This window comes from Canis lupus, chromosome 11 (genome assembly GCF_003254725.2).
Source record: "Canis lupus dingo isolate Sandy chromosome 11, ASM325472v2, whole genome shotgun sequence".
NCBI classification, from domain to species: domain Eukaryota; kingdom Metazoa; phylum Chordata; class Mammalia; order Carnivora; family Canidae; genus Canis; species Canis lupus.
This window is the reverse complement of record NC_064253.1, coordinates 42,745,892-42,758,105: the sequence shown is the minus strand read 5'-3', so window position 1 is coordinate 42,758,105 and position 12,214 is coordinate 42,745,892.

Genomic DNA, 12,214 nt, shown 5'->3' with positions numbered 1-12,214 from the left:
TGCAATCTTAATTATGGATATGAAAATTATTAAACAGGTAAAAATTATTTGAATTATTGACTTCTTTTTAACTGTAAGGAATAAAGGAAACACAAATATGAAAATTAAGATGTTTGATCCTGCAAGATGCATTTTATTCCACTTAAGAGAAAATCCAGCCTGGATTGCCTTAAACACAAGAAGAAATTCATTGACTTATGGAACTGAAGAGTCAAAGAGCAGTCTTGCTTCAGAGGTGAATTCTGGGTTAGATATGTCAAAGTATCTCTTTCATGATTTTGTTTCATCTGTGTCACCTTCAGCCTCAAGCTTTTTTTTTTTTTAAGATTTTATTTATTTCTTCATAGAGACACAGAGAGAGAGAGTGAGAGAGAGGGAGGGAGGGAGGGAGAGGCAGAGACACAGGCAGAGGGAGAAGCAGGCTCCATGCAGGGAGCCCGACGTGTGACTCGATCCAGGGTCTCCAGGATCACGCCCTGGGCTGCAGGCGGCGCTAAACCGCTGCGCCACCGGGGCTGCCCCAGCCTCAAGCTTATTAACACCACAATGGCAAGAAGGCAATAGAAATTTTGAGTTTCATATCACCACAGCACCAGGTATTTTCAAATCAAAAGTATTGAGCTTATTCTTTTTTTTTGTTTTTTTTTTTTTTTTTTTTTTGAGCTTATTCTGTTCTGAGTTTAACAAGTCTAAATCAGTTTTTGTTCCCAGGGACTGTGCTCTGAAGGATTCTGGCCCAGGTTAGGTCCTCCTTCCAGAACCAATCACAGGGAGCAGAAAGATGGACTATACTTACATGATACAATTAGACATTCAGACTAAGCAAAATAATGGAATACATTTTATTGTTACATAACAAAATCACAAGTAAAAAGTAACAACAGATTTTTTTTCTTCTACATTAGCTACTCACTCCTCCAACACCGAATATACTGTAAAATTTATTGTTCTTGAAATTCAGAAGTGTCACAGGTCTAAGATTAGATATGCATCTTCTTTTTTGTCATTTTGATCTGATAAGTTTAATCTTTCTCAGTTTAGAAAATTGTAGTTTATTATTTCATTTAATATTTCACTTCCATCTGCACTGTTGTCAGTTTACATACAGTTGTCTCCACCATTTTATCTTTTTACTTATCGTGGTCATCTCTTCATAATCTTTTTTTGAAATCGGAGAGAATTTCTGGAGCAAATGTTTTCCTTTAAATCAATTATTTAGTATCCTATAATATCTTAATGATTGTTAAGCACTTCGTTTAAAAAAATTTAACAACCCTCTGTTTTAACTGAAGATAACCTTTGCAAGTTTTATGATGTCTCCTTTACTTAGACTCAGCATCATTTTAGATCTTGTGTAAACCATAATTATATATGTGTACAAGAAAGTATGTGTGTACTTCTTTTTTTATTTTTATTTTTTAAGGTTTTATTTATTGATTGATGAGAAACAGAGAGAGAGGCAGAGACACTGGGATTCTGGGATCATGCTCTGAGCTGAAGGCAGACACTCAACCACAGAGCCACACAGGCATCCTATGTGTACTTCTTTAAAATCATTCAATAAAATAGACTCTTCCTTTTTTGTATAATTATATATGCATTTTAATATATGGAGATACTCATCTTTCTATCACTGATGTCAAGATCCAAAACTGTTCCATCACCCCAGAAAACTTCCTCCTGTTATTCTTTTATAGTCACACCCTCCTCCAATCACTATTCTCAGCATCATTCAATTGTTTATGATCACTATAATTTTGTCTTTTCTAGAATGGAAGCATTAAATATGCAAACTTTTGAGATTGGCATTTGTCACTCTGAGAAAAGACCTTGAGATCCATTTATATTGTTGCATGTGCAACAATAGTTTTTTTCTTTCTATCTATTGTATGGATGTAAAAGTTTATCCATTCACCTGCTGAAGGTGAATTCCATTTTTGGAAAGTTCCTATTAGGCAATTTTATATAGAGCTGTCGAGCAAATCTTCCTGTAAGACCAAATACTACTACCTATATCATATCTAAGTTTTAGTGTGATCAACAGTTTTAATTTCGCTTGGGTACACAGGAATGGGATTGCTGGGTCACTTGGCTGGGGTAGAAACTGCTGTGTAACTGAAAGCATGTTGCTTTCACACCAGCAAAGAGAAGAGTTACATCTTGTTCCATATTCTCATCTAACCGTTAGTACTGCATTTTTTAATTTTAGTTATTCTAGAAGGTTTATAGTGGCATCTAATTTGGTTTTAATTTGCTTTTTTTCTAATGGTTAATGATGCTACCTTTTCATGTACTTATTTGACATCCTTATATACTCTCTTGTGAAGTGTCCAAGTTTTTACCCATTTTTATGTTTTCTTATTGTTGAGACATAGAGGTTTCAGTATTCTGAAATTAAAGGCTTTTGCTAAATTTTTTATTTGCATATATGTTCCCCAGTCTGTAACTTGTCTTTTCATTCCCTTAATAGTATCTTTAATGGAGCAAAATCTTTTAATTTTGATGATATCCAATGTTTTTTCCTTTTATGGATTATACTTTTGAGGTCATACCTAAAAGCTCTAACACCAGATTTTCTCCTCTATGTGCTTTTAAATGTTTTATAGTTTTATGTTTTACTTTTATAACTGTGATCCATTTTAAATAGATTTTTTTAAGATTTTTAAAATCTATTTATTCATAAGAGACACAGAGTCCTGCATCAGGCTCCCTGCGGGGAGCCTGCCCCTCCCTCTGCAGAGGGTAGAGGCTCCTCTGCAGGGAGCCTGATGTGAGATTTGATCCCAGGACCCTGAGATCACAACCCTAGCTAAAGGCAGACGCTCAACTACTGAGCCACCCCGGTGCCCTTGAATAGAATTTTGTATAAAATACAATGTTTAAGTTCAGATTCTGTTTTTCCTTTTTTCTTTTTCTTTCCCTTTCCTTTTTATATTACATATGGATGACCAATTATTTCAACATTATCTCCCATTGTTTCCAATGGGATTTCTTCTGCAACTCTGTCAAAGATCATATGGACATATTTGAATATGAATGTAGTTCTGGACTCTATTCTTTTCTACTGATCTATATATCTGCACCCTTACCAAAACTCTATCATTACTTTCTATTAACTTCTAAAACTGTAGAGTATGAGCCCTCCAACTTTATCGTTTTATTTATACTCACTTATTTGTACTTCCGTATAACGTTTAGAATCCATTTGTCTATATTTACAAAATCTCTGTTGGGTTTTTATTGAAGCTGAATTAAATTTTACATCAATTTAGGAAGAATTAATATTTTTATGTTGAGTCTTCTAATCTGAGAAAATACATCTTTCCATTTCTTTAAGTCTTCCATATATTTTTTAAAGATTTTATTTATTCATGAGAGACACAGAGAGAGAGGCAGAGACATAAGCAGAGGGAGAAGCAGGCTCCATGCAGGGAACCTGATGTGGGACTTGATCCCGGGACTCTAGGATTATGACCTGAGCCCAAGGCAGACACTTAATCTCTGAGTTACACAGGCATCCCAAGGTCTTCCATATTTTATCAGCATTTTATAGTCTTTAGCAGAGAGATCCTGAAATTTCATTAAATTTGTACTCAAATATTTCATTTTTGTTGGCACTATTCTAAATGGTATTGTATTTAATTGTTTCTTTCAGTTGTTTGTTGCTATGATATAGAAATTTGATTGTGTGTTCACTTGTATCCTCTAAATTTGTTAAATTCATTACTTAGCTCTAAGAGCTTTGGTACTTTTGGTCATTTTTTGTTTTTTAGATGCGTTAGGCTTTTCTACATAGATACTGTTGTCTGTGAACAGGTATAGTTTTATTTCTTCCCTTTCTATTACATATGTCTTTAAATAAAAACATTTTCTTACCTAATTGCCCTAAAACTTCCAATAAAGGAGAGGTGAGAATGGATATTCATGTCATATTTCCAATTATGGGGGAGAAAACTTTATAATTTATAAAAATTATTTATATATCACTATATATAAGCTTTATATATACATAAAGATAGATTATATATTTATTTATTTTGGAGAGAAAGAGAGTACACTTGAATAAGTGAAGTGGGGGAGGGGCAGAGAAAGAAGGAGAAGAGAGGATTCTAAGCAGAATCCTCACTCAGCATGGAGCCATGACTGGGGGCTGGAGCCCAGGACCCTGAGATCACAACCTGAGCCCAAACTGAGTAGGATGTTCAACATACTAAGCCACCCAAGTGCCTCCATATATATATATTTAAGAATTTTCATTTCACTCACTGTTTTTTTTTTGTTTATTTCTTTGTTTAAGGTATTTAGTCAGTTCATTTCAGATTGTTTATTTAAATTCTAATTGGTTAATATATAGTGTATAATTGTTTCAGGAGAATTAAGTGATTTACCACTTAACATATAACACCCAGTGTTCATTACAAGTACCCTCCTTAATCCCCAACACTGCCCACCTCCCCTCCAGCAACCCTCAGATGTCCTCTATAGTTAAGAATCAATTTTATGGTTTGCTTCCCTCTCTCTCTTTTTGCCTCCCTCTCTCTTTTTTTGTTCCTCTATGTTCATGTTTCATTTCTTGAATTCCATATACGTCACTCAGTGTTTGAAGTTCTATTTCCTTTAAGGTATTTATGGGATGATGATCACTGACTTTTCACATGAACACCCTTCCTTTAGGAAAGTGAATGAATTTATCTGTTTATTATCACTAGAGAACAAGATTACTGCCAGAGATCATGTGACCCATCTTAAAAGCTTTTAGTCCCAGACAAATGCTAGGAGGGAAAAGATGTGGTTTCTTGTGGAGATTATACTGTCATTTACTGCTATGACAGACCAAAATTAGCAAAAGTCAGCCCCAATGATCTAAATTAACAAATAAAAACATCAACTTTGATCCCAGTATTGAAAACAAAATAGTCACTGGAAAGATACCAGAAAGAACTATGCCAGATTTGACCTGTACTTAATATAACTATATAAGAATATATGTAAAAATTATATCCGAGAGATATTTTATTTCTGAGCCAATTTAGAAATTGAAAGAAAGTAATGGTTTTACTTATGTGGAATTTAAGAAACAATGGGGAAAAAAAGGCCAAAAAAAGGACCAAAGAAAACAAAACAAAACAGACTCAAATATAGAGAACAAACTGGTGGTTACCAGAGAGGAAGTATGGGTGAGGGCATTAGTGAAATAGATAAAGGGGATTAAGAGTATATGTAGATTGAGGAACACTCAAAAATGTATACAAATGCTGAACAAAATATTGCACACAGAAATTAATATAACATTGTATATTAATTATACCTCATTTATAATTAAAAGAGTGAGAACTATGCTATTTTGTATAAATATTAAGTGTGGGTACACACCATTAATGATCCAGTAAAAGTAAAATAGATTTTCTCCACTGATGACTCTTTATACTCTTATAGCTTCTACACACAGATGGAGAGATTATTTTTCCTTTTCACTTGAACTTTTTTTTTCCTTACAAGCTCAAGGAAGTGGGTTGAAAATTAGACATTAAGTCAAGACTCCTACAAATCATATGCTCAATAGTTTGCAAAGATGACTATATAATTCATAGCTAGACAGACCATAGGACAATTACTAATTTTTTTTTATTTTTCTTCAGTCGTCAGCTCATTACTGGTCCATTAATTTTTACAGAGGTCTTAAAAGAAATAAGAAAGATACGCTGAGAATTTTAAAAAATATATTTCCTCTGAGCCATAGATGCACTATTATGTTTATATTTCATGTATCTGATCATATATTTATATTTATATTACCAGTATACCATTTAAAATATGTATTTCTTGAAAAAAATGACAAAAAGACAATTGTTATCATCCAATTCTCTTTACTTTTGTGTATAATTGATAATTTTCACAATAAAAATTATTTTTGTGAATCTCCTAATCCTTAGAAAATCTTTCTAAAAATGAGATTTTTAAAAATTCTAAGATACTTGTATAAGTGAAATAATAAAATATGACCTAAGAAATAATTAAGGCCACATAGAAACCAAAACTGAAATTAAGAAACTCATATGGAGCCTGAAAGATCTGGCTTAAAAATGGAACAGATGGAATATCATTCACCAGAAGAATAAGATAGTGTAAAAATAAGATTGGTATTAAAAAAAAAAAAAGGAATGAGAATAATGAACCAAAAAATATTTTTAAAATGTGAACAATATTTGAGTTGTAATATTTTAAAGTCAGATACTTTATTTTTCTATAGCATTCACTTCCCACATAAAATTGCTTCATATATTGAATAGTAGGGCCCAAGTTATTGACCTAAAATGACTAGGCTTTATTTTTCATTCATAAAAATAGCTAATTACTGAACAATCTATCAGTGGAACTATTTGTCAATTTCACTCTTAACTAACTGCTTTATTGGCATAATTCTGGGTAACAACCAATTTGTAAGGGGATCTGGCATACTAATTGGTGATCAACCTCCAAATAGACAATCTAATGTACAATAAAGGTCATTGTCTATGTTTAGAGCAACTGTCTAATAATAGTAACTAAAATATACTGAATACTTGATCTGAGCCAGGAACTCAACTACCTGACAGAAGCTAAAATTCCATTTAATCCTCACCCCAAAATTATAAGCAATACTATCATTATCCTTTATTACACAAATGAAGTAACCAAGTTTTAGATATCTTGCCTACCATGTAGTTTTAGAAGCTTACCTATGTTTAAATATGGAAATCAAGTCAGGGAAGACTGACAAATGAATGTAATGATAGTTTAATACTTCCTGGTAAAAACACTAACATTTTCTCATTCCTAAATTATACTGTAATCTTTTGAAAGTATCATAGTAAAAATGAAAACCCTAAGGAAGTTATTAAAAATTTAGCACTCTCTGCTCATGTGGGAGTATAGATTCTACTTTCTGAAGAGATTATTATAGATATGCCTGGAATAAAATGCAAATATCACACAGAGTGGGCTGGATATCTCAGCTGGGTTTCCCTAAAACTTATTACCTCAAAATTTTAAATACAAGAATAAATGCATATCCAAGCAAATGTACAACTCTAAAGGAACATCTTAACACAAGTTAGCAGAATTATGAAAGTAAATAAGTAGCTGGATCTGGAAAATCAAAAAGTGATGTGTGTGAGATGGTGGAAAAATGCGTCAAAAAGAATGGAGGGGGATAAGCAACAAACCAGGGAAAAGACAGGATATTTCTGGAAAACATTGAGGTCTTTCATTAAACAGAAAACAGATTTTCTTCCATTTGAATTTATATTTTTATGCAAGAATTGATAATTACTAATTACTCCAAGACCTATCTTCATTCAAAGCCTATTGTGATCTAAGAAATTCTATGCACTAAGTCTCTTTGAGCAGCTAAGAGTATACCATACCTGGTACTCTTTTAACCACATTTTTTCTAAAATTCTAATTCAGAGAATGATTTCAAAGAAAATATTAATGACACAAATCAATAACCTAAGAAAAACAAAAAATAATGTGTACTTATGTAACTGTCATCTATTAAAATACAATCTAAGTTCTTTGACATCTGAAAATGTCTATTTTAGTTCCGCATTTCCTTTTCCAGCCCAGTACCTGGCACCAGAACCAATGAAACCTAGGCAGAAGGGGACTTGGATCTGAGTGTGGGGCTTTGGAGGAACTCTGATCCTCACCACCCCAGCTGTGCTTCCTTCTATCCACAGCTCAGAGTCCTCAGTATGAAAAGTGTTTATTCCTTTGAGCCCATATTCTCCAGCTATTGCTTGGGATTTGCCGGGCCCCCAACTCCCATGGCAATGGCCCAGAACTCCAACTGAAGCCTAAGTGAGCTCTTTCCCAGGTCTTCCTTTCCATAGAGAAATGCAAAGCTGGAATAGGTATCCCTAGGTATCCTTCATCATGTCAGAGACCCAATGCACAGCAAAAAGAAACAAGGTAGACTGCAGACTGGGTCTGGTTGTTGCCAGGTGCCAGTGTGGGATTTACAGGTGTCCAAAAACTCTAAAGTGGAAGCAGGGCTTCCAGGAAGTTCTGAGGGTATATATCATGTGTCTCACAATCATACTCATTTCATAAAGATAATAATGAAATTAGTTAAAATAGAAAACAACTATTGGTCCCTGTTTTACTTAGAATAGGCAGTAAAAACAGCCCTGAAATCTGAGGCTTATTATTTGTTTTGTTATTTTCTTAGGCATAGTGAAAGTCCAACTTTGGTCACCGGGAGCAGTTGGTTCCTGTTATTTGCAAGACCCAAGAGGGCAAGAGTATAAATGGAGCTTACATACTTTATACATAAATATTCAAAGATATTAATTAGGATAATGTAAAACAGATCTAAATAAATATAAATTAGGATAACTTAAGATAAAACAGTTGACTATGTTTTCCTCCTATCTTGACAAATAAACCTTCATAATTATAAAACTAAAAACTATGGGTAAATGTGTAGTCTTATTTGACAAAGTGGGCCAAACATCCAAGAGTAAATTTATCATTGTTCTTATCTGGGAGATCTGCTGATGAGCCAGTAATATTTGTATGAGAAATATAATAAGGTCTTGTATATTTATTAATAAAGTGCCTGCGTTTTTGTAAAATCACTAATATTGACATTATAATGAAGATTTTCACATAATTTATTTTTGCCTAATTAGGTAAAATTTTTGCATAATTGTCAATATTAAATTATTTCTTAATTTCAATTTAAGGAAAATTTACCATGCTGAGTCAGTGGCAATTTGAAACATTAACAATTTAAAGCAATTTCAAAATAAATCAAGGATTTTACATAGAAAGTCCAAACATTATAGAAGAATCATATATAAATTATTTCCAGAAAATATTAAAAATATTTTAATGTTATCAATAAAAAGTCACTGATATTATGGTTTTTACTAACTCTTGAAGAAATATCTAGTACAAATAGTATGTCTTAAATTTTCTTCACCATTTTTCAATGCTGGAATATAAAGAAAACTGAAAATAACATATCACTCAATTTGTTTAAAAGGTCTTCTCAATTTAAACTATACCTGCAATCTACAATGGATAGAAATAGTATTACAGATTTTTAGTATTTTTTCCTGGATATTCACTCCTTAATTATGCAAAGCTTTTTGTTCCTTCTTATTATTTCCTCATAAATTAAATATCCTATTTTATATTTCATTAAAGTTTTGATTTAACATGTTTCCTTAAAACTTACGGGAATGTAAGCATTTAATCTTTTAAAAAGTAAAACAATGAAACAATTTTTTTTACTACTATTGAAAGTTTTTACAAATAGCATTAGTTATAAGCAAAAATTCATATCAACTAAGTATGTAAATTAAAAATTCTGTTTTTCTATCAAAAAACATGATTTACCTTTTTAAAAGAATTTACCATTGTTTTCTTACTTCTTCTAGTATATTTCATAAAGTCTAATATAAATCTAATTGTTTTGACAGTATTCATTTGGAATTCCCATAGTGTGCCCAAGAATAGTTGTAAGGTCAAATTTTATGTGCTTCATCAAAAGAGTTCATATTTGAGAAGACCTAGGGATCACTAAATATGTATTATTTTTCACTTGTCCAAAAGATGTCATTGCAACCAGCATAGTTGAAACCACCATGTCTCTTAGTAAACAATTAATGCTCTACATGTGGCCTAAGTGTCTTACACACTTTTTTCTTTACCAACCTTGTTATCTCCATAGACTTGTCCTTGACAATGCTTCAAATTAATACTTCAAACTGAATTTTTTTTAGTGTTCATGTTAGTCTAAGACTATACTTCAAAAAATAAGTATAAAACAATTAAGTATTCATTAATTTTGACTTGCTTCTTGTTATTTAATTAGAAGGGTAGTAAAAAAATTTTTAACATGTTTATAATCCCTGGCACACTGTAGCTGAAAAACTTTTGTCTTTAGTACAATCCAGTTAAAGTAAGAATTATTTACTTTCTATTTTACTTATAATTTCTTTCATACTTTGTTCCCTATTATGTTAGAAAATTTCTTTTGAATTGTCCCACTTGATAGTAATCTTTCCATTTTTTATGTGTCAAATTATTAAATCATATCTATTCTATCTATAAATTTGAAATGTTTTACTGTGGCACCATGAATGTAAAAACATGTTTGATGAATATTGAGTACATGATATTATTTCTGTAAGAAAGTCATGCTAAAATCCCATACCATTATTCACTTGTCTTTATTCATTGCATATTGCTTGCTATTTATTCAGCGTTTTTTTCAGATCTCGTAATTGCATGAGTCCTTTATTCTGTGCAACTGAAGAATTAGCATTATATCCTTCACATCACCTCCATCCCTATAATAACCCAAATTAATAAGTAACATTGACTTTTTAATATTGCAAAATGTTCTTTAGCCCTCAAAAATAACTACTGCAAATTTTGTGCTGATTCATAAGTAACTCCAGAATCATGAATAAACAAAAATACAGGAAAAATAAAAACAGGAAAATGGATACCCAGGAATACTGGAAAGTGATTCTTCATACAGAAATCTTAAGGAAGGGACACTTTGAAGTATTCTTCTCCAACATAAACTACAGAAGTATAAATTACAAAACTACATGGTATTTTAACACAAATGATTTTTGTTCTGATGACACAGAAAAAGGAGGCAGACCAGCACTCTGTTGATACCTGAGTATTACAATCTGCAATAGTAGAAAATGTAGGTAATGGGGTAGAGTTCTTTCATTCCCAGTGGTGGATCCTTAGTGATGGAGTTATTTAATAACTTTCTTTTGTATTCCTGATGTCACCCTAGTACTTGCTTCATTAACCCATATATTATTTAAAGTTGTGTTCCCAAATATTTGGAAAATTTCCTAGTGATCTTTCTCTTACTGACTTCTATGTTAATTCCATTGTGGTCAAAGAAAATACTTCATACAACTTGAATTCTTGGGATTATTGATTCTTGTTTAATACTCCAGAATATATTCTATCTTGGCAACTGTTCCACGTGATCTTGAAAAGAACATGTGTTCTGTCACATTTGGTTGAATGTTCTATAAATGTCAATTAGATCAAGTTAGTTGGTAGTATATTTCAAATTTTCCATTCTCTTACTGATTTTCTAATTATTTTCTCAATTATTGAGAGCAGAGTGTTAAACTTTTCAGCTGAAACTGTTGATTTTTTAAAATATTTATTTATTTGACAGTGAAAGAGAGAGAGCATAAGCCGGGGGAAGAGCAGGAAGAGGGAGTGGGAGAAGCAGGCTCCCCATTGAGCAAGGAGCCCAATGTGGGGCTTGATCTCAGGACTCTGGGATCATGACCTGAACTGAAAGCAGATGCTTAACCCACTTGTATCTCCCAGGTGCTGCTGAAACCATAGATTTGTCTACTTTTCCTTGAAACTTGACCTGTTTATCTTTACCAATTTGAGTGCCATTTATTTATTTTTGGAAATAATTAAAATTGCTGAGGCTAAGACTTCTAGCACTATGTTGAACAACAGTGGTGATAGTGGACATCCCTGCCATGTTCCTGACCTTAGGGGAAAAGCTCTGCTTTTCCCTGTTGAGAATGATAGTCACTGTGGGCTTTCTGCATTTGGCTTTTATAATATTGCAGTATGCTCCCTCTTTCCTATACTGTGAAGAGTTTACATGAAGAAAGGATGCTATACTTTGGAAATTCTTTTACTGTATCTACTGAGAGAATCATATGGTTCTTGTCCTTCCTTTTATTAATGTAAAGTGTCACAATGATTGATTTGTAAATGTTGAATCACTATTGCAGCCCAGGAATAAATCCCACTTGTTCAAGGTGAATATCCTAATAATGAACTGTTGGATCCTAATGGCTAGTATTTTGGTGAGAATTTTTGTATTCATGTTCATCAGGTATATTCGTCTATAAGCCTCCTTTTTTGTGGGGTCTTTGATTTTGGGATCAAGGTAATGTTAGCCTCATAGAAAGTGTTTGGAAGTTTTCCTTCCATTTCTATGTTCTGAAACACCTTCAGAAGAATAGGTTAATTCTTCTTTAAATGCTAGGTAGAATTATCCTGGGAAGCCATTTGGCCCTGGACTCTTGTTTTTTGGGAGATTTTTTTATTATTGTTTCAATTTTCTTGCTGGCTATGGATCTATTCAGGTTTTCTATTTCTTTAGTTTTGGTAGTTATTACATTTCTAGGAATGCCTGCATTTCTTCCAGATT